Source organism: Scleropages formosus, chromosome 23 (genome assembly GCF_900964775.1).
Source record: "Scleropages formosus chromosome 23, fSclFor1.1, whole genome shotgun sequence".
NCBI classification, from domain to species: Eukaryota; Metazoa; Chordata; class Actinopteri; order Osteoglossiformes; family Osteoglossidae; genus Scleropages; species Scleropages formosus.
The window spans coordinates 20,382,263-20,402,724 of record NC_041828.1 but is presented as its reverse complement, the minus strand read 5'-3'; the positions used below and the strand labels follow the sequence as shown (position 1 = coordinate 20,402,724).

The window sequence follows — 20,462 nt, the reverse complement described above, 5'->3', positions numbered from 1 at the left end:
GACAAGCGGTTCTGAAAATGTGTATTATGATGTTATATATTTTTATGTTATGAAAAGTTTTCCCGAAGTAAATCACTTCAAATAATGTTGTCACTTTATTTTTTTCATGTTTAATTCTTGAAAATTTATTTAAAAAATAATAATGGAATTTGCCAGCTGTCCAGTCATTGCAGTGTCTTGTCACCCAAACTGTACTGTATTCCATTTAAAGTAAATGCTTGTTAAAAGGGTTGTAGTTGTGCTGATGTGACCATCCCGTTGGAACATCACTGTTCCATCAACACGGCATCAGGCAGAGCATGAGTCACAGACAGTCTGAGGTCTGATACCCTGTAGGCAAATGTGTGTATATCTGACATATACTGTATATCATTCTCTTCCCAAAATGGGATTGTCTCATACCTGGGCAAAGGCTGGACGACAAATCACACAGCTCTTTGTCAAGGGACAGGAGGTGAATTCGCTCAAGGGGTTGGTCATGTTTTCCCCAACAACCCAGTGGAGGTGCCAGAGAACCTCAAAGATCCAACTAAGCTTTCAGGTACCATAAAAGTGTCAATTCGCAGCTCACTGTGCTTTGACGTGGACTAAATGTTAGACTGCGGTTATTGTGTAGCCTGAACCATGGAGGAGCAGGTTGTGCCACATAACTAGACCGACAAGCCTCAGTACAACGAACCAAGGAGGCCATGTTTCCATGGTCCCACTGCATTAAAGGGGTTCCACTTCAAGGTGGTTCTCCAAGGGTTTCGAATGCTCCCTTGCAGCCTGCTGGGGTCCATCTGCGCTAAATGTGTTTTCCACTAAACAACAGCCCTTAGGTGAAGAGTGTGTGAGAATGGGCAAGCCTGACACTGCATCAGATAAGTTCCATTAAACCCTTTTATCATAATGAGGGAAGTGGCAGTTACACCATTACTGTCATTTTTCATCTTGCCACTGTAGTACAGTACTCACTGTGAAGTGTTCTGACCTTATATTTTGAACAAACAACGTGTGTTAATTATTCTTTTGCTATAATCTCTTCCATACTGCCGTTGCTGAAGGTTCTTGCATGCACTCAGAGATATTGCATCTTAATGGGATCTCTTCTCGACGGCAAAATCCCCTTTGTTCGCCTCCCGACTCCTGCCTGGCCACGGACACAGGAAGCTATTAAAGCCTCGGCTAATCAGATAGGTTCCTGAAAAGGATCAATTCCCCCAAACGCTTTCCCCTTATTATCTTTTCCCACCAACAGACAATAATCTGGATTTGTTACGCTTTGTTTGTTTTGCTGCTGAGCTCGGTCTTGATCATTCTGAAGCTTTCTTTATTGAAGATGACACATACTGAACTGGAAGAGCACGTAATAATTGAATATGTAAAGCGCAATCACTGCTTGCCATTGAAGTTCTGCGATTTGCTCAACATGTAAACACACTGCACTTGGGTCAAGAGTGGCCTGGTTTAGGATGGAGCCATACTTACACCGGGGGATGTGGTGGCGTGGTGAGTTTGACTGGTACCTCACTGTTTGGTGGGTATGGAGCCCTGCTTAGAGTGCATGGTGGTTCCGTGCCTCTCCCTGCATGTGCCTCCCCCAACATACAGAAGATGGCACTGGCAACCCCCTTCAGTGGTCACCATAGGTCAGGTTTAACTCGATCGCACCAACAACATACTTACAGTATCTATTAAAAGTATGCTGCATATATGTAGCATCCCCCATGGAACTACGGGAGACAGGTTCATGAGACATTATCATTAACATTGAGCGCATGCTTGAAAGTATATGAACTTGTTGTGTCCCTTAGTTTTTGCACAAAATTGTTATTTAATGAGAATCAATCATTCTCATGTAAAATAATAGGTGTGTAATACTCAATCCCATATGTTGCTTTAGAGGAAATCGTGTGTAGTAGAAAAACAGAAGCAGTGCATGTCCCCAAGTTGTACTGGTAGGTAAGTAGAATCATGTGTGCAAATCAGGTATTTATTTTACAAGTTTATTTTAGATTTACTATTTAGATTTCATAAGCTTATTTCAATATTCTGTACAAGAATAATCACCATCCCCATTGTGTTTACAAACTTTCAAGCAGCACTGTACTAAAAGTAAAGTGAAAAATAGCCTTACATTGTCTATAGTGGACTGATTTTCAAAGCGCACACACACACAAACACTTTCAGAACCACTTGTCCCATACGGGGTTGCAGGGAACCAGAGCCTACCCGGCAACACAGGGCATAAGGCCGGAGGGGGAAGGGGACACACCCAGGACGGGACACCAGTCCATCGCAAGGCACCCCAAGCGGGACTCGAACCGCAGACCCACCGGAGAACAGGACTGTGGTCCAACCCACTGCACCACCACACCTCATATATCCTCATTAAATGTGTAATAATTGTAAACTTTACATTGCAGTCAGTACATTATTCATGGATAGTATCTTTCCTAATTAGAATGTGATTAAATTAAAACACTGGAGCTTGTATATAGGTGTCTTGGTGTTTTAGAACCAAGTAAGTACAAAAACCGACTAACTTGTACACCACTAAAATGTAAAGATTTGTCTAAGAGCATACAGTATAAGGCCATCTTTTTAAGTCAGTTTAGAACCAGGGCTAAGGACTTTTGGGTGACTAGAATGGTTAACACTGGGAGGTTTTTCTAATGCAGAGAATCAAGATCATATGGCGATATGGCCCTCTTTCACCATCGCTCCATTTTTTCCCTCTTAGCTGCAGTAAATTGAGTCATAAAAGTATACAAGATACGTGCAGTGTGTGTGTCATGCAACTTTCTTCTCTCGGCTTGTTTTAATGTGTGTGAGCACTCGGCACAGCCCTCCATGTAGCGTGCTATGATGACGGCAGCACAGCACATTGCACTAATTCATTTAGCCAGCACCCCTCTACCATCGCTCAGATGCTGTGCCAGAGTTTGCTCATATTCATTTGTAATGGTTGCATACTTTAAAGACGAGTCATAAAGATCCCAGTCTCAGTGCTCTGCCCAGAAGGGGTTGCTTGGGTCACTGTGAGGGTGCGAGCTGGGATGTACTGTTGGATTTGGCCCTTTCCTTGCCAAGGCTTGACAGTGATTGGTGAGGGCCCCAGGACCACTATTAGGGCGCAGCTATTCGGTGTGTGTGCATGTGTGTGTAGGGGTAGGTGAGGGTTGGGGCCACTGGGGGGACTGTTGAGATTGGTTGCCTCCAACACAATCCTACTTGCATCCCAGTAAAACAGCAGCAGGCTCTCTCTCCAGAGCATATCCAGCATATCCAGTCCAGCTCATTTGCATGTTGCTCTCTGCTCCAGCTGTATGTACAGCTGCCTTCGTTTGCCCGTCAAAATGAACATTTCCTTATATACGCCTCACATAGGGTACACTATAGCTTCCCTCCATTGTAAAACAACATAGAATTGAAAATCCACTTACAAGATAGAGGAGGTGCAGTAACATGGAAATAACTGTCCATGGAAATGCATGTGAATAAATAACAAGGGCTAAAACTCACAACCTTCAGACAGATATTATTGCATCGCTGTCTATATGGTTTTTGCATTAAAAGCCATTTTCATTGTTAAATGGGTCTCTGTTCTATCTTTTTTTCTCAGCTGGACCCACTGCCAGCTTTTCTAACACTTTGAACCTGTGTTGTTTGAATATTTCCATCCGTGCGTAATGTTTGCTGTTCCTTCGCTACTGCATTATTAGTGGCTATTACGGAAAAATGTTTTAGTTTCATCGCATGGATAGGCAGTCATCAAAAAGTTGCAGGGGCGTTTTCTGTATTCGATACCAAAACCCTACTCCAACCCCTTGTGTGAGGCTTGTCCTGGTCTTAGAGTTTTTCCTGCAGCAAGCAGCCAGAGGACAGAGTTCGTGGCACGGATTCCAGCACATGTCCTGGTGTGTCTGCATTCCTGTAGGATAGCTGGGCTTCTCCGTGTGTGAGAAATACACAGAAAATCATCTGAACAGAACAGGAATACCGGTCATTAGATGCCAGTTGTGCACCCCCATCATTCACATAACCTGTACTGTTGTTATCAAAATAATGATATGGCATTGAATGGATTTAAAATAACAGACCCTGTCCACTGGCCTGTGATTCAAGATAATCAAAAATGGTGCTTTCCTTTAGAACAGATTAAGAAGAAATGACTTGATCTGTTCTCATTCACAGCAGCTGCAATATAAATATACAAGTTATTCTGCACAGCAATGCATCAAGAAGGAATTGAATATAATTTCTGAATATTTCCCTGCCCTTTAACTCTTCGTTTTTAATGTGCATTTTGCTGTGTTTGCTGTTCAGATGTGAGCTGGAGAAGCCCAGATTAATGAAGCTGTGTGTGTGGTTATTGAGCACCCGTGTGGTTTGCTGGAGAAATCTGCAGTGTTCTCAAACTCAAGGGCACTTCTGCGTGTTCCTGACACTGCTGAACACACGTTTGTCTTCACACAGACTGTGTCCTCTCATCCGCCCTTAGTGCTATGCCTGCCCTGTAAAGCATGTATGTAGATGGACATGTAGACAGGTACTGTAGATGGGCCTACTGTCACATACATACATACATACATACATAGATACATACATACATAGAAACATAAATACACAGGTCCCACAGAAACAAGTACACTATAAGGAATAAACAGAGGGCAGTCTTTCTGGTGGACTCCAGTTAGGTGCTGTTTCTTAGCTTGACTTTTCGATCCATGTCACTGCGCAGACATCTGCATGGGGTATCACACGTGCGCAAATTTCATACATACATGCACACACTCATTGTACCAAATGAGAGACAGCTGATAGTGGTTAGAGCTACCGTGTTTGGATCCCAAGGAATAAGGTAAGGTAAGACCCTTGAGAAGGTTACCTCAGCTAAAGATGCTGAGTAAAAAAAAAATACTCAGCTGTATAAATGGGTAAATCAGTGTAAGTAGCTCAGCGTTGTAAGTTGCTTTGGAGACGAACATCAGCGAAATGAATAATGTACATGTGTGAACACAAACACGCCAACCCAAATAGCACGGATATTGCCGTGACTCTTGTACACACGTGCATTCATACACACAGACCCAAATATAGGTCTCTTGTAAGAACACGTGCATTTGCACTCTCACTCCAACACGTGTACAAATTACCGCAGAAACACAGATGCTGCTCAGTTACACACACACACACACACACACACACACACCCATGCATAGCCAGCGGTGATCTACCAGTGTAGCTGTGGAGGAGGAGGAGGAGGGGAAGCCATGGCAGTCATAGGCCTGTTAGTATTGTTACCCCCCTACCATGTGTGTGATCTCATCTCCCATGGTGAGGCTATGCAGGGGGAGGGCTGCCCTATTGCTGCCAGGAAGGGGGCGTGTATCCAAGCAGCTGGGCAGCGATTGCAGGGCACACAGGGTCCATCTGGGATCTGCCTTACACATAGAGAGCATATTTTAAATTCCTCTGCTTTAAAAAATATGCCTGACAATGATGGATTAAGTTACAGTTTATTTCTGTCTCTCCCACCCTTTTCTTTCCAGCTCATTTTTAAGTTGATTATTTCAGCTCAGTGGTTTTGTTATTATTACTGGTAATAGATCAGTCGTAGAATTACACCTGGCATTTTTGTCAGTAGTTTGAGGAGCTGTGCTGCTACTAATAACTGTATCGTGCTATGACTTACATTTACTCATTTATCTCCAAAGCGACTTGCAGTGTTAAGCTATTTACACTGATTTACCTAAGAGCTGGGTAATTTTTACAGTATCAATTCAAAGTGACTTTGAATTTTGCTGTCTCACAGCACCTGGGTGATGCGAGAGGAGTGGGTTTGATCCCTGCTCAGTCTGTGTGGAGTTTGCACCCCATGTCTGCTTGGGTTTCCTCTGCGTGCTCTGGTTTCCTCCCACACTCCAAAGACATGCTGTTCAGGTTCACCCATAGTGTGTGAGTGACCGAGAGAGTGTGTTCCACTGATGTATAGATGAGTGACCTATTGTAAGTAGTGTATCTAGCAGTGTAAGTCACCTTGGGGAATAAGGTGTGTGGGCAAATAGTTCATTAGAAGTTGCTTTGGAGCAAAGCAAATAAATGTGAATGTAAAGTAAAAAAGTCAACTTTATTGTCATTCCACCTATAGGACAGTTACACATACAGGGAACAAAATTTTGTTTCTCTTTGGACCTCTGTGCCACATAGTGCAAGACAGTTTAGTGCACAGGCCAGAGTCTGGAGGCAATATACATAAGATACAACATACACAGACAATAGAAATTTAGAACCGTAAACAAGGATACCACAGCAAGATGGGGGATTTTATCCTGTAACCTTGGAATTCTAAGGCAGTAGCTCTAACCCATATTAAGGCCAGGGGTAGATATGCCACCTGCTACTACAGCTACCTCTGACCTTTTCTGGTCATTGATTACACACACACACACACACACATTTTCAGAACCGCTTGTCCCTTACAGGGTCACGGGGAACCGGAGCCTACCCGGCAACACAGGGCGTAAGGCCGGAGGGGGAAGGGGACACACCCAGGACGGGACGCCAGTCCGCCGCAAGGCACCCCAAGCAGGACTTGAACCCCAGACCCACCGGAGAGCAGGACTGCGGTCCAACCCACTGCGCCACTGCACCCCCTGGTCATTGATTAAATAGTTGAAAATCATACTGGACCATCCGAAACCCAACTCTTATTACCCCCCGACTTAGGTTAGTTAGGGTTAGGGGGCAATGACTTTTCACACGTATTTCATTACCATCTACAACAAGGAAATGAAGGCAAAACTACATTGGTGTCACTTTTTATCTCTCAGGGTCCATTCATATACTACTAGAACTGGAAAAAGATCTGGACAAATAAAATGTCAAAAAGCTACAGAAATTTGAGAAAACTGGAAAGGGAGCAAATAATTTTTCAAGCATTTCAATTTTGGTGCTTAGCCAATGTTTTTAATCCAAGCCAGGTTACAGCACTTGACCCTTTTGTAGAAGTACCGGGTTAGTTGCAGTTAATAACTTCATTCAAAGGTACTACAGCAGAGCCCATCCTAGGGTCTGAACCACTTTGGTCTGAACCAATACACTACCTTCTACCAGCATCATCGAAAACCGCAATATATCTGGTCTCAGAACAATTTGCCCAGGCATAATATGGGTTGTAGCACTTTAACTTCACCTGTTCCAATTTCCCAAGGAGACTTTTTGAGGGACTGCTTAATTCTCAGCAAGATGCTGAGCCCTATTGGGTGTGTTGAGCCGTAGAACATGCTGCCCCAGCCATGCAGGTTTAAAGTCAGGCTAAAGGTCACGTTCATATATGTGAGAGAGAATCCACTGGCCTTCCCCTTCACTGGAGCCGGAGGCTCTGTCACAAACAGGAAGCAGCGATCACATGCCCCCTGCTGTGCTTCTGAATTAATTTACATATTCATGAGCACTCTGATTATGATTAGAATAATAGGTGGGAATTTGATAAGGGGATGTTGGGACCGGCGCTTTCATTACATCCGCATTGCGGAGCTGTGCTTTTCGGGAGCAGCTGACCGCACAGACGCGCTGATCCAGCAGTTTGTGGTGGTGGAAGAGCCCACCAGCTCCCAGCCCCCACCTCCCAGGATGCATTTCACTGTGACAGTTCCCACCACGCGTTCAACCGCCTGCGCATCACTTCCAGAACTGGCACAGGCTGTCAATACCTCCGGTCGGCTTACACCAAGGTCAGCGAATCCAGGTAGCAAAGCCTTTAGCGATCGATCCTTCCGGGTACTCAAAAAAAGTCTGGGCTTCTGTGCCAAAAATTTGATGCTGCAGATACTCCTGCAAATTGTTCTGCTGCTGGGAAGGCATCATCCCCATTGACACACTCTCGACACATCTCCATACACATTCTATGACTAAAGAATTTACGACCAAATCGTTGCTAAATTCCACCCCAGGAAGGGCTTTTTGCTGATACACTTCCTCAGTTCTTGCTTTGGTAAATATCATTATTTTTATGTATACACATGCTAGTGTAACCTATGTGAATAAGGATAAAATCCGGAAAACAACATCTGGAAAGCGCAGTGGAAAAAACTTCTCCAGAGGAGATAAGCTTGTCTGGGAAGGTATAAGACCTCTGAGGAATTATGGGTACTAGGGCAGCACCCAGAGGGTGGCTGGTGCATCTGCACCTGTCTGTTCTGTAAACAAGAGAGAGGATTGTGGTCTTTCTCATGACCCCAGATCAGCTGATCTGCTTGTATTGATGGTAAATCAGCTTCTCAGTCTTTACTGATCATTAATCAGCTTCCTCATTTTTACTTGTCATATCCGATGGCCCCGTGGTTGATAAACTGGATAGAGTAGCTTTATCGATCGTTAATCGGCAGCCTTGGTTGTATTGGCCATTAATCAATGATGCTCCCATCCATCCCTAAGCCTCATGACTTTTGCTGCTTTCACTAAAAGATGCTGTTAGTTGCAGCCTGCTAGGTTGTTACAAGTGGGAGGGTTGGAACTGGGTTGGTCATCAGGTAGCCTGCAATTCAGATTGGGTTTGGGTCTAGTACTTTATCTAAGGTACAGATACTGGTTACACATAGTCACCATTTACTGGTTCACGCCACCAGTATGAACCACTTGGTTCAGCTTAGGAGACTGAACGAGAGAGCCAACATGAAGAAACATAGAAACATCCTTTAATCTGTCTTGTTCTGGAAAGCTGAGTGGCCCGCGGTGTGTACAGAGCACAGTCATTCTGGCAGGTGTCTCAGCAAAGAAGGGTCTGACCTGTACAGTGCCTTGATGAAGTATTTGCCCCCAGTGGCACAGTGAGACTGCTGTCTCACAACATCTGCGTGGTGCAAGAGGACATGAGTTTGATCCCTGCTCGGCCTGTGTGGCATTTTCATGTTCTCCCTATGTCTGTGTGGGTTTCCTCTGGCTGCTCTGGTTTCCTCCCACACTCCAAATACATGCTGTTCAGGTTCCCCCATAGTGTGTGAGTGACAGAGAGAGTCTGTGTGTGTTCCACTGATGTATGGATGAGTGACCCATTGTAAGTAGCGTATCTAGCAGTGTAAGTCACCTTAGTGAATAAGGTGTGTGGGCTGACAACACTACAGAGTTCATTGGAAGTTGCTTTGGAGAAAAGCATTTGTTAAGCAAAGTGAATTTCTCTGATGGTGCCAGTTTTCAACACTGAATGTTTTCAGTTCTTTAACCTAAAAGTAATATTACATAAAGTGAACCTGAAAGAGCAAAGAATATGTCTTAATTCTTTAATTTATTTAAAGAACAAAGTTATCCAACACCAAGTGGAAAAGATAATGCTGTCCTTACATTTAATAACTGTTTATGCCACCTTCAGCTGCAGTGACTGCAATCAAATATCCCTATAATTCAGTACATTGGAATATTGGTACATTGCACTAGAACCAGTCCACCTTGTTCGATCTTAACCCATCATGTGAACAACTAGTTTGGATCCCCACAGTCTACAGAGAAGAAAAGAGTATGGAAGGAGGAAGATGCCAGAAGGGGATGATGGCTGTGCACAGAGAAGACAGACCTGCAGCAACACTGGCCGCAGACATACATGGTGGGAGAATCAGCTGCAGAGCACCTCGTTGTGGTTTACAAACATCTTTCTCACCAGCATTGGAATTGGTGCATCACTGGGTTCAGGCAGTTAATGCACACTCTGGAAAGAAACGTGCTGAGAGCTATCTGTGTGTATAAGTGTCCCTGAAAATGTGCAGTGCGGGATTTGGGGTGGCCCAGTAGGATTGGCAGGACACCCCCCTCATCCGTCTGTTCTGTTATTTTCATACGGTTGCAGCATTCGTATCCACACAGTGATGGGAAAATGAGCCAATTAAGCGACATGCTACACTCCGTTTTGTTCTTTCCATGACTGGCTTTGTACAATTGCAGCCTAGCTCTCCGCTGGGCATCGCCACGCTTCATCCTGAGAGCCTCACTCATCACATGAGCTTTCAGAAACACCCTGTTTATGTGCCACTCACATGCTGCAAGGGGTTTCAGGAAGGTCCTGTTTGTGTGCTGCTTACAGCCTAAATGGGTTTCAGACATGTCTTCTTCCTGTGCTGCTCAAACAACTGGAATGGGTTTAAAATCAGTCCTTCTAACACAGACTGAATTGCTTGAAACCTGATGTTTTTACTGAATGGGTTTCACTGAGGTCCTCTTCATGAGCAGATACCCCAGTCCTGGACTCTGTATGTACTGATGACTGTTGTAAAACCATATCTATTCATGGGTCACCTACCCAGTCTGAGCAGTCTCAAACAGCTCCTCTTTGTATCTTGCTAACAGCCTGAGCCCAGCAGTGAGCCGTGTGACACCCACATTTGGCCACTCAGTTCTACAGTGGTACCAGTGTACCTTACCAAGAAGGTCTGGTGTTCCAAAACATTCTCCTTTGCCAGGGACATGTACCTTATGGCAAGATGGCATAAGATCATGCGTCAAATGATTTACCCATTTACACAGTAGGATAAATTTTACCTTATCGGTTCAAGTTAAGTGCCATGCCCAAGTATACCACAGCAGGATGTGAGATGTATGCTTAAAGTCCTGAAAGTGCATGGTAGCATCTGTAAGCATTACATTATCTGCACTACAAGGTGGAAGGCAGCTCCTGCACTGCTGTTTGTCATCTGTTTTCTCCTGGGGTCTGGGAAAGACCACTGTGCTCCGCCAGTTACAAGAAGACTGTGTTTACATCAACACTGAATGGCTGTCCTCTGCTGGGGTTCTAATACGTCTGCATGGACCCGCCCTTCCTGTAATGTGCTCTGTCGTGCATACCAGACGTCTGGTTGAAAGCACACGAGAGACCTTCCTGCAGCATTCTCTCACTATAATACTAATAATCACCACAATATCATGGCAAAAAAAATAGTTGTAATCGGTGCTGCACTGATATTTGATAATATAATAACAGCTTAAAGTGAGCGGGTGACTCTGCCCACCCACCAAAACAGGGTAACACTCATCCAGATGATACATGGCAGCTATTTTACCCTAGAACACTAACCGCTCATTAGCTGAAGTGGGGGGGGGGTGATTTAATTAGCCAGTCGAGCTGATGGATCATTCGGCACTCAGACTGAAATTAGCAATCTGGCCCTGACAGCAGGCTGACACCATGACCGCTGGTGGTGAAAGCCAGCAGATCTCCAGTGACCAGGACCAGCAAGACCATGGATCAGTACTTCATTGGACAGATAATTTTCCCTTTGTTTTGTTGTGCCACAGTGCCAGTTATTCCATAGAGGTACTGTACACCATGGGGGGGGGGGGGGGGGTGTCATCAGCACCACTTCCCCGAAGAGCAGCAGCTTCCCACAGACCTGACGTGTTCCAAGAGAGGCCCAGAAGGTGTATTTGAGAAGGCTGCTCAAATACCACAAATATCTAAACTGTAACACAGTAAGCTTCTGCAGTCCCTTTGAATAGAAGTGTCTGTAAACCATAATAAAAATGTTGTAAAACTGACATAAAAACAGTGATGACATGTTTTCATTATTGTATATGTCATGACGCCCGATGGGAAAGAGCGAGATGGACTCAAGTGCAGTGCTCTAATAGTTTTAATCAAGCCAAACGAATAAGGCAGAAGAGTAGTCGGGGGACAGGCAAGGATGAGGTGAGGAGCGAACATCATTCAAAGGGGCAATCAGAATCGTAGTTGGGAAAGTCAGGCGAAGGATCAAAGAACAAGAGGAACAAGCACAGGAGGTGTAAAGCATGAAGCAGGAACAGAGAAAAGCAGTTACTCCAGGAAGAGGTTCCACATGGAAGAGCTTCCGGGGTGGCTTTTTATCCAGTGTTCCTCTGACGAGCTGCAGGTGGCACTGATGGACCAGCGGGCGTGACAGTACCCCCCGTACGGGTGGCTCCAGGTGCCCTGTGCCGGGTAGGGGGCCAGCCCCGAGGGTCAGGATCCAGAATGTCTCAGGTGTTCACCCAGGACCATTCCTCCGGGCCATACCCCTCCCAGTCAACTCGGTACTGCAGCCCCCCACATCACTGTCAGGAGTCCAGCAAGGACCAGACGGAGTACACCGTATCCCCATCGATCTGAAAAGGAGGGGGCGGAGCAGCTGAGGATGCTGGCTGGAGGAGGGAGATGCTACAAGGCTTAAGGAGGGATACATTGAACGTGGGATGCACCCGCATATCAGGAGGCAGTTGCAGACGGTACACTACCAGTGTGACCTGGCATAGGACCTATTTGGGCTGATGAACCGGGGGCTCAGCTTCTTCAAAGGCAGCTGCAGCCGGAGGTCCAGACGCGTTGTCCTGGCAGGAAGGAAAGGGTCCAGTGATGGCCATCGGCCTGCCTCTTATACCAATCCGCACTAGCCCGGAGATGGTCCCGCACTGTCCCAGTGCCGGTCGTCCACCGCCGGTACCTGGCTTGGAGGGATATGCCACGGGAACACAAGAGGCTGATACACCAACATGCACTGAAAGGGGGACAGCCCTGTGGCAGTGTGGGTTAGAGTATTGTGGACATACTCCACCCAGAGCAGGAACCAGGCCCATCAATGCTGGTTCTGTGCACAGTAGATACGCAGGTAGCAGGCGAGGTCTTGTCGCAGCCTTTCTTCTTGGCCGTTTGCCCGAGGGTGGCATCCAGAGGTAAAACTTACCTGGACCCCCAGTTGCTCCCCAATTGCCTTCCACGGTCATGGCATGAACTGGGGTCCCCTGTCTGAGAAGATGTCGTCAGGCAGGCCGAATAGCTGAAACACCTGGTGGAAGAACACCTCAGGCCATCGCCAAGGTGGTTGGCAACTTAGGGAGAGGAATTAACCAGCAGGCCTTTGAGAACCAGTCTACTACAGTAAGAATCACAGTCTTACTGTCTGAGGAGGGGAGGTCCATCAAGGAGTCAATCGCCACATGGGACCACGGACGGGACGGAGCAGGCAGCAGTTGTAGGAGCCCGGCGGGCTTCAGGGTCGGGGTCCTGGCCTGAGTGTAGACAGGGCAGGCTTCCGTATAGTCCTTCACATCGTCCGCCATAGAAGGCCACCAGAAACACCCCTGTACTAGAGAGAGAGAGAGTTCATATTACCCCAGAATAGCCCGAAGGGGGAGCGTCGTGTGCCCACTGCAGCAGCTCTGACCTCAGTCAAGGGGGCACATACTCCTTCCCTGCAGGTTTGTTAGGAGGAGAAGGTTCGGCGGCTTGGGCCACCTGAAGATCTCGGAATAACTGCCACTGCACCGGGGCGACCACGTAGCTAGGGGGAAGGATATGTTCCAGGTGTCTCGGTGCAGATTTGGGGTCGTATATCCTGGAGAGAGCGTCCACCTTGGTGTTCTTGGATCCCGGTTGATGCGACACCGTGAACAGGAACTTTGTGAAAAACAAAACGTTTCGCGCTTAGCAGGTGTTCAAGCAACACGCCTTTTTCAAGTACTCGAGGTTCCAGTGGTCCATCAACACCAGGGATGGGTGGGCTGCTCCCTTAAGCCAGTGCCACTCTTCCTCTGGCGCCAGCTTGATCACCAGGAGCTCTCGATTCCCGGTGTCATAATTACACTCTGCAGCCGACAGCTTGCGGGAGAAATATGCATAGGCGGTGAGCACAGTGAGTGGGGCAGCAATAGTGCTGAAGCCATGGATGATGCAGCAGTAGAAATTTGCAAACCCAAGAAAACACTGAAGCACTTTTAGCATGATTAGCTGGGGCCACGCGGTCACGGCGCTTACCTTCTAGGTATCCATCGCCACCCCAGCAGGACTCAGTATGTAACCTAGGATTGACACCTGGCTCTGGTGAAATAGGTACTTCTAACCTTTGATGAAGAGGCAATGTTGGAGGAGCCGCTGCAGCACCACCCTCACGTGGTTGTTGTATTCCTCCCGGGTCCGGGAATAGATCAGGATTTCATCCAGGTACACCAACACGTATTGGTTAATGAAGTCGCCTAGGACACGGTTGACGAAGGCCTGGAAAACTGAGGGAGCATTACAGAGATCAAACAGAATCATTAAATATTCGTAGTGACCCAGAGAGGTGCTAAAACCCTGGAGGATTTGGGTGAGATTATAAGCACTCCAGAGAGCTAACTTTGTGACCCTATGGATCCGTTCCAGCACCGCAGTGATGAGGGGTAATGGATGTGGGGATTTGATGTCGACGGCATTCAACCCCTGATAGTCAACATGGGCGCAGGCCCCCGTCTTTCTTCCTGATGAAGAACCCAGCGGAAGTGGGAGACGTGGAGGGCCTGATGACTCCAGAACTCAAGACACTCCTGCATCACTTTCTGCTCGGAGAGGGACAAGGAATACATGTGGCCACAGGGCGGTGTGGTTCCAGGCAGGAGATCGATTGCATAATCCCATAGCCTGTTCTCAGCGGCCCAGGTCTTGCTGAGAACTTCCCGGAGGTCCCAGTACTCCTGGGGGACCTCCACCAGGGGGAAGGCCAACCACTCCCTCTACTGACATAGCACGACAAGGAAGCTGCAGACAGGAGCATGAACACCAGTTGCCTCAGGACACCAGTTCTCCCATACTCCATCGAAACACAGGGCCGTGCTGGACCAGCCAGGGAAAACTATAGATAACGGGAGTGTCTGGAGACCAGATCAAGAAAAACGCCATGTCCTCACGGTGACATACCCCAATGGTTACCTGGAAGGACTCTTTGCACCTGTCAACCATTCCCAAGCCCAGGGGTTTGCCATCCAGGGCGCTAATCCAGAGCGTGCGATCACAGGGCTGGCCTGGGATGTTGTTTGCTTGTGCGAACCCACTGTCCATGAAATAGCCCGCTCCCCCCGAGTCGACCATAGCTCCGGTGTCCAGTTGGTTCCTAGCTCATGCTATGTGTATGGGCACTGTGAGTCGTCCAGGCCAGGCCCCAGGGCTCACCTGTGGTCCTGTGTGGGAGTGGCGTGAAGTCTGCTCCGGGCAGTTAGCTCGGAAGTGGCCTGAACTGCCAGAGTGGAGACAACTATGGTCCTGGAAGCGTCACCATTGCTCTTCCAGGTCCAACCTCCCTTGTTCAAGTGTCCACAGTTCCAGGTCCCCTTTCTGGGACGTGAGGACTGGAGCGGGAGCCCAAACCTGGGCGAGGTTTTCCTGGGCCACTGCTGTCTCCACAAAGTGATTGATTGTCCACTCAATTCCAGAAGCAGCTCAGGAGGGGCGCTGTTTCCCACCCACTCTGTTCTGCAAGCGTCCAGAATTCCAGAGCATACTCGGCCACGGTTCGCTTACCCTGTCTTATGCATAGGAGACCGTCGCTGGCGGCACGGGCTGCGAGCAAATGACCGAACACCTCCTCGAACTTCTTACGGAAGGCGGCGTAAGTGGTCTGCTGGCACCTGCCCCAACCCATGACCACCGTGCTGGGACGGTGAGCAGTGCCACCAGATATGCGATCTTGGCCTCCTCTGTGGGATACCGGTGTAGGGAGCAGGAGAAAACCAGCTCACATTCCATTAGGAAGCCTTGGCAATGCTCCGGTAACCCATCATACCTTTCCAGTGTGGTGATGGGGGGTCCCAGCAGTGGGGTGCTTGAGAGCACTGGAGGGGTGTCTCCTGCTGGTGCTTTCTCCAGTCGCCCTATCGTCTGATGATGGTCTCCCAGTATGGCGCCCTGTGACATGCATTCGTGGCGCAGCTAGGCAAGCTCTGCTGAGTCTGTAGGTGAGGTAGAACCTTCGGGCATGACGCCGGATAGGAAAGAGCGACAGACTCAAGTGCAGTGCTCTAAGGGTTTTAATCACGCCAAAGGAATGAGATAAAAGAGTAATCGGGGGACAGGTAAGGGTCAGGCGAGGAATGAACATCATCCAAAGGGGCAATCAGAATCATAGTTAGTTGGGAAAGTCAGGCGAAGGATCAAAGAACCAGAAGAACAAACACAGGAGGCGTAGAGCATGAAGCAGAAACAGAGAAAGGCAGTTACTCCAGGAAGAGGTTCCACATGGAAGAGCTTCCGGGGCTCCTTTTTATCTACTGTTCTCCTGATGAGCTGCAGGTGGCATTGATGGACCAGCGGGGGTGACATTATAGATGCTTACTGACACTTTCATGTTTTTTTCCCGATTATCTAGCTGTATTTTTAGAACATTTTTTTCCAGAGTGATTTAGTTTAAGACACTGGTTTAACAGCAGGTAACTTCTAAAGTCCTGAGCCAGCAACCTTCAAGTTAAATGTTAGCTTCCCTCACCACCATGCCACCTGTTGCCTGTTTAGGGTCTAGTAGCAGAGTACTCTTTTCTCACATGTAGGTCAGAAAGAGCTAGAAAGAGCTTTTGGGTTCATCTGCGTACATGCAGTGGCCTTGTTCATTCATCTCAGTTGCTCCAGTGACCAAAAATCAGCGCCGATACATTCAATGTCCCCTGTCTCTTTCTAAGGGTGGCTATAGTATATAAGCAATGGGAAACATTTGTTTTCCTCTTTTTCCGCCTTGAAATTATATTCTCTTGAATATTATCACTTGTTCATTTATCTGATGCTTTTCTCCACAGTGAATTAATGTGCAGTTTGTGCGCTGCTGCAGGGGCAGGGTAATTTTTACCATGTCAAATCAGGGTTAAGTGCATTGATCAAGGGGACTAAAGCAGGAGCAGGGATTGAAACCCAGATATTTAGAGTGGAAAATAATGGCTCTAACCACTACGCCACCAACATAGGCAGAATGCTTTAGGAAGATATGATTTATCTCATTTGTGCTGCCTTGTTTACCTTTAATGTATTGTGGAGTTTAGGAGTAATGGGTGTTGATGTGGGAAGGAGACTGTGTCAGACTTAGGAAACTTGCCATCACAACCCGGCACTTTTCGCAGCATGGAGCTAATGAGCCTCTCTCTGTCCAGTCCAGGTGACACGTTTCTACCAACAGCAAACACCTCGTCGACATGTTTGCATCTTCTCCATGGAAACTGGAATAAAGCAGCTTCACCTGCAATGGTTCTGGAAGGAGCCTTTTTGCTGCTGTGACAAAGTCAAAGTTCCTTCCATTTTCCCTTCTTAGGAGTCTCTAGTAGCAGTCAGCAGGTGGAGTAATGGTTAGAGCCACTGTCTTTACACTCAAAGGAACCAGGTCCATGTCCCACTTCCTGCTTCCATTATGACTGTTGATCATGGTACCCACTTTGAATTTGCACACACTATCTGAAACAACTTGTCCCGAGTGGGGTCACAGCAAGCAGGAGCCTAATCGAGCAACACAGGGAACAAGGCTGGAGGGGGAGAGGACACACCCAGGATAGGACGCCAGTCGGCCGGAGGGCACTCCAAGCGGGACTCAAACCCCAGAGCCACCAGAGAGCAGGACCCAACCAAACATGCTGCACCACCTTGCACCCCAACCCACTTTGAACTGATGCAGTAAAGGTTTTGTAGTTTTATAAATGGTAAATCGCTGCAAGTGCAGTAACAGCACTGTAAGCTGCTTCAAGACAAAGAGTCTTTTAAGTATATAAATTTGTTGAAATTAGTAATTATGGTTTAATGCTTCCTTAAATAGAATAGAATAGAATAGAATAGTCTATTCTGAGATGTAATAGTAAACTTTATTTGTCCTTAACTGTATGATTCACCAAGGCCTCCCTGGTGTCGCTGTGTAAAGAGAAGAATTTGTGTAGCATTCAACTCTTGTAGTTTTTCTAAGCTGTCCTGTCAACTGTTACCACATTAGTGTCTTTCAATGCAACACGTGTCATGTTTGCCCTAAGTCTGTGGCCATTCGCCTGAGTGTGCCAAAGCTGAAACACACTGGCATGGCTGAAGGGACGAGGACAGAAAAACAGGCTTCGCCCTCCATTAGACATACTGTTGAGCTGGGCCCACTTTTATTTCCAGTGCTAATGCGAGAGCGATGACAAGGATGAGAGCGAGGTGCTCTGACTGCAGGTGCGGCACCACCATCAAGACGTCCTGCTGTTTTTGATCCACGCTTTTCATCTGCCCGTCATGTTGGCAGTCTGGAGAACCTCTCTGACCCAAAGAGGGCTCAGTCCCTCCCCTAGAGAGCTGCTTCCCTTTCTCATGATCTCGCGGGAAACCCTTGTCTCCACCGGATTTCTTCTCATGTTATTCTTCTCTCTGCACTTTGTTTATTCCCGAGTCGGCGTTTTCCGAGTTTTTCTTTCCGCTGCTGTTATCTTGTGTTGTCCTGAACGACCCGTGCCAAAAGGAAAGCAATCTAGGAGTTGTCTTTGAAAAGGTGCCAATCAATGGTGCGGCAGTGTTCTCGATCGACTCTGCTGGCCTCGGCTGCCCCAGTGCGGCGAACGCCTTTCCTGTGCATTAACAATGTGGGCTTTATTAATATGCGCACAGCCTGCAGTGTAGAGCAGAGGGAGCTGAGTGGAATCACAGAGGAGTGGGATGGGAATCGATAGAAGGAGAGGACGAAGAGCAGTTCCCACTCTCTCTCAGCCCAAGGCTGCATCTGTGTCATCTGTATGGGACACGTGTGTGATCACTCTCCAGAATGGAGGGCACGCTGAAATTCCTTACTTCCTCTTCCATCCAACCACTAGCACTGCTTTACTTTTCCATGCATTTTACCTGTCTTTGTCCAAGGTTCTTCACTTTGTTCTTAAGTCTTTCTTTCAAAGGACAGCACTCACCGTCTCAGGTGACCTGAACGTAGTCATATATCTCCTCCAGCATGCATGCTGCGAGCCACCTGCTTCCTTCTCCTCCTTGGGCTGCGGGCTTCGCTGGGGGACGTTGCATGCTTGGAGAACAGCACATTTTGCCCTAAGCTCAGTTCTGATGCGATGTGTCACCATGCACAGCAAGCGTAGAGGTGCCCAGGTCTCTCACCCATTTGATGGAGCATGGGATCATCTGGGTGCCTTCGGTGCCAGAAGCAGAAAGGCAGAGATGTGAACCCAGATCCCTAATCTATAGAACAAAATAGGATACCAATGTGCCACATTTTTAGTAATAATTTTGGCTCATTTTGCCTGTTTCCACAGCTGGGTCATTGCAGATTCTGGCTCTTTTTTTGCCAGTTCTACATCAGGGGCGTTCTGTTCTAGTCTAGGGGCTGTGTAAGTTGGGTCAATGAACACCAAATTGTCTACTGCATCTATAACTACCATTAAGCCTTTGATCACATCCTTTCAAATGTTCAGTCAGTCCTTGGGATTATTCGGCTATGATGGTGTGGAGCAGAAGGAATGGGTGGATCTTTTGCAGAAAGAAGTGACAGCCAGGACATGATGATGAATTGGTCAGGTCACTTGGTTAGAACTTGACCTTAAGTGGCTGAGGTAAATATCCTATAGGTTATGGGATAGTGTCCCTGAAACTGACCGTTAAGGAGTAAATGTAGTCCAGGAGTACATCTACTTAAAAATGACTGGTTATGTGAACCCAGCTATCATGTGTATTGCTGACTTCAGGTTACCTAGACATTCACAGGTGGTCCTCAAATTATTAAATATGCAGCTTACAACGGCCATCCCATTAAACTTATATTATTTTTGAGTCCTGACATTTGGTCTTAATGTGCAGCAATGACCGCGATATCTGCTGTACTATACCTGGACTCATATCTGTTATTGTTTGAGTCTCAGTCACAGTTTGGGTGTCCAGCAACATTTGTCTTTTGTTCATGATTCCCTTACATTACTTTTAATTTAAAATGTTAGCAATTAGCAAGGAAAAAATGAGTGTTCTGATGGTGCTAAAAAAATAGGTTTATGATCAAAAGTGAAAATAACAGTGCAGCATGAAAGTACAATCTCGGTGCTGTATTGCTATTATTTTTATTGTTGTTCTTGTTGTTTTAACATGAATAATGTGTGAAACTAGAGACAAACTATAGCAAAGCCCTGCTATGCAACAAAGCATTCATACATGTTAACTTTATACACCATTCTGGTTCAGGAGATGTTCTTGAGGTGTTCTCACACCACAGTGAGAATACGTTTAGAAGTACTGGTGATGACATGTGCTTAACGTGAATAGTATAGGAACACTCTCAGTGGTTAGGACAATTTCAAACAGGGACACCCCAATGTGTTGACCCTTGTCCTTGTCCTCTGTGTCAGCCTGCTCTCGATTACATTCTCACACTCATTCTGTCACCTTTTTGTTGATCAGCTATTATTATTATGCCAGTAGTTATACGCCCCTCTGTTCTGCATAATTCTTTGCTATAAGCTTTGAGGCAGCCGTTTTGAAATTAATTGTACAGAGGTGGATCTCACAGAGCACAGGCCCTTTTTATCATGTTTCCTCTTGGTCAGCGAGCCCTGGAGGCTGCCTGTCTACTGCCCTACGAGAGCCTTTTTCTGCTAACAGATATGTGACACTGCCCCCAGAGGTCACACTGGGAATGACAGGCATCTTGTCATCTGTCTCGGTCAATGTCGAGCGAAAATCCACAAGTACACGTAATTCCTGTTTGCAAGAGTGCTTGTGTGCACTGAAGAAGACAGCAGTTTAA

At 46.9% G+C, this 20,462-nt stretch overlaps 1 protein-coding gene across 2 annotated transcripts in view; it reads left to right on the top strand.

Moving 5' to 3' along the window:
• Positions 1–20,462, top strand: part of rbms3 (RNA binding motif, single stranded interacting protein) — a 165,884-nt gene that overhangs the window by 119,850 nt on the left and 25,572 nt on the right. The window lies entirely within an intron of this gene.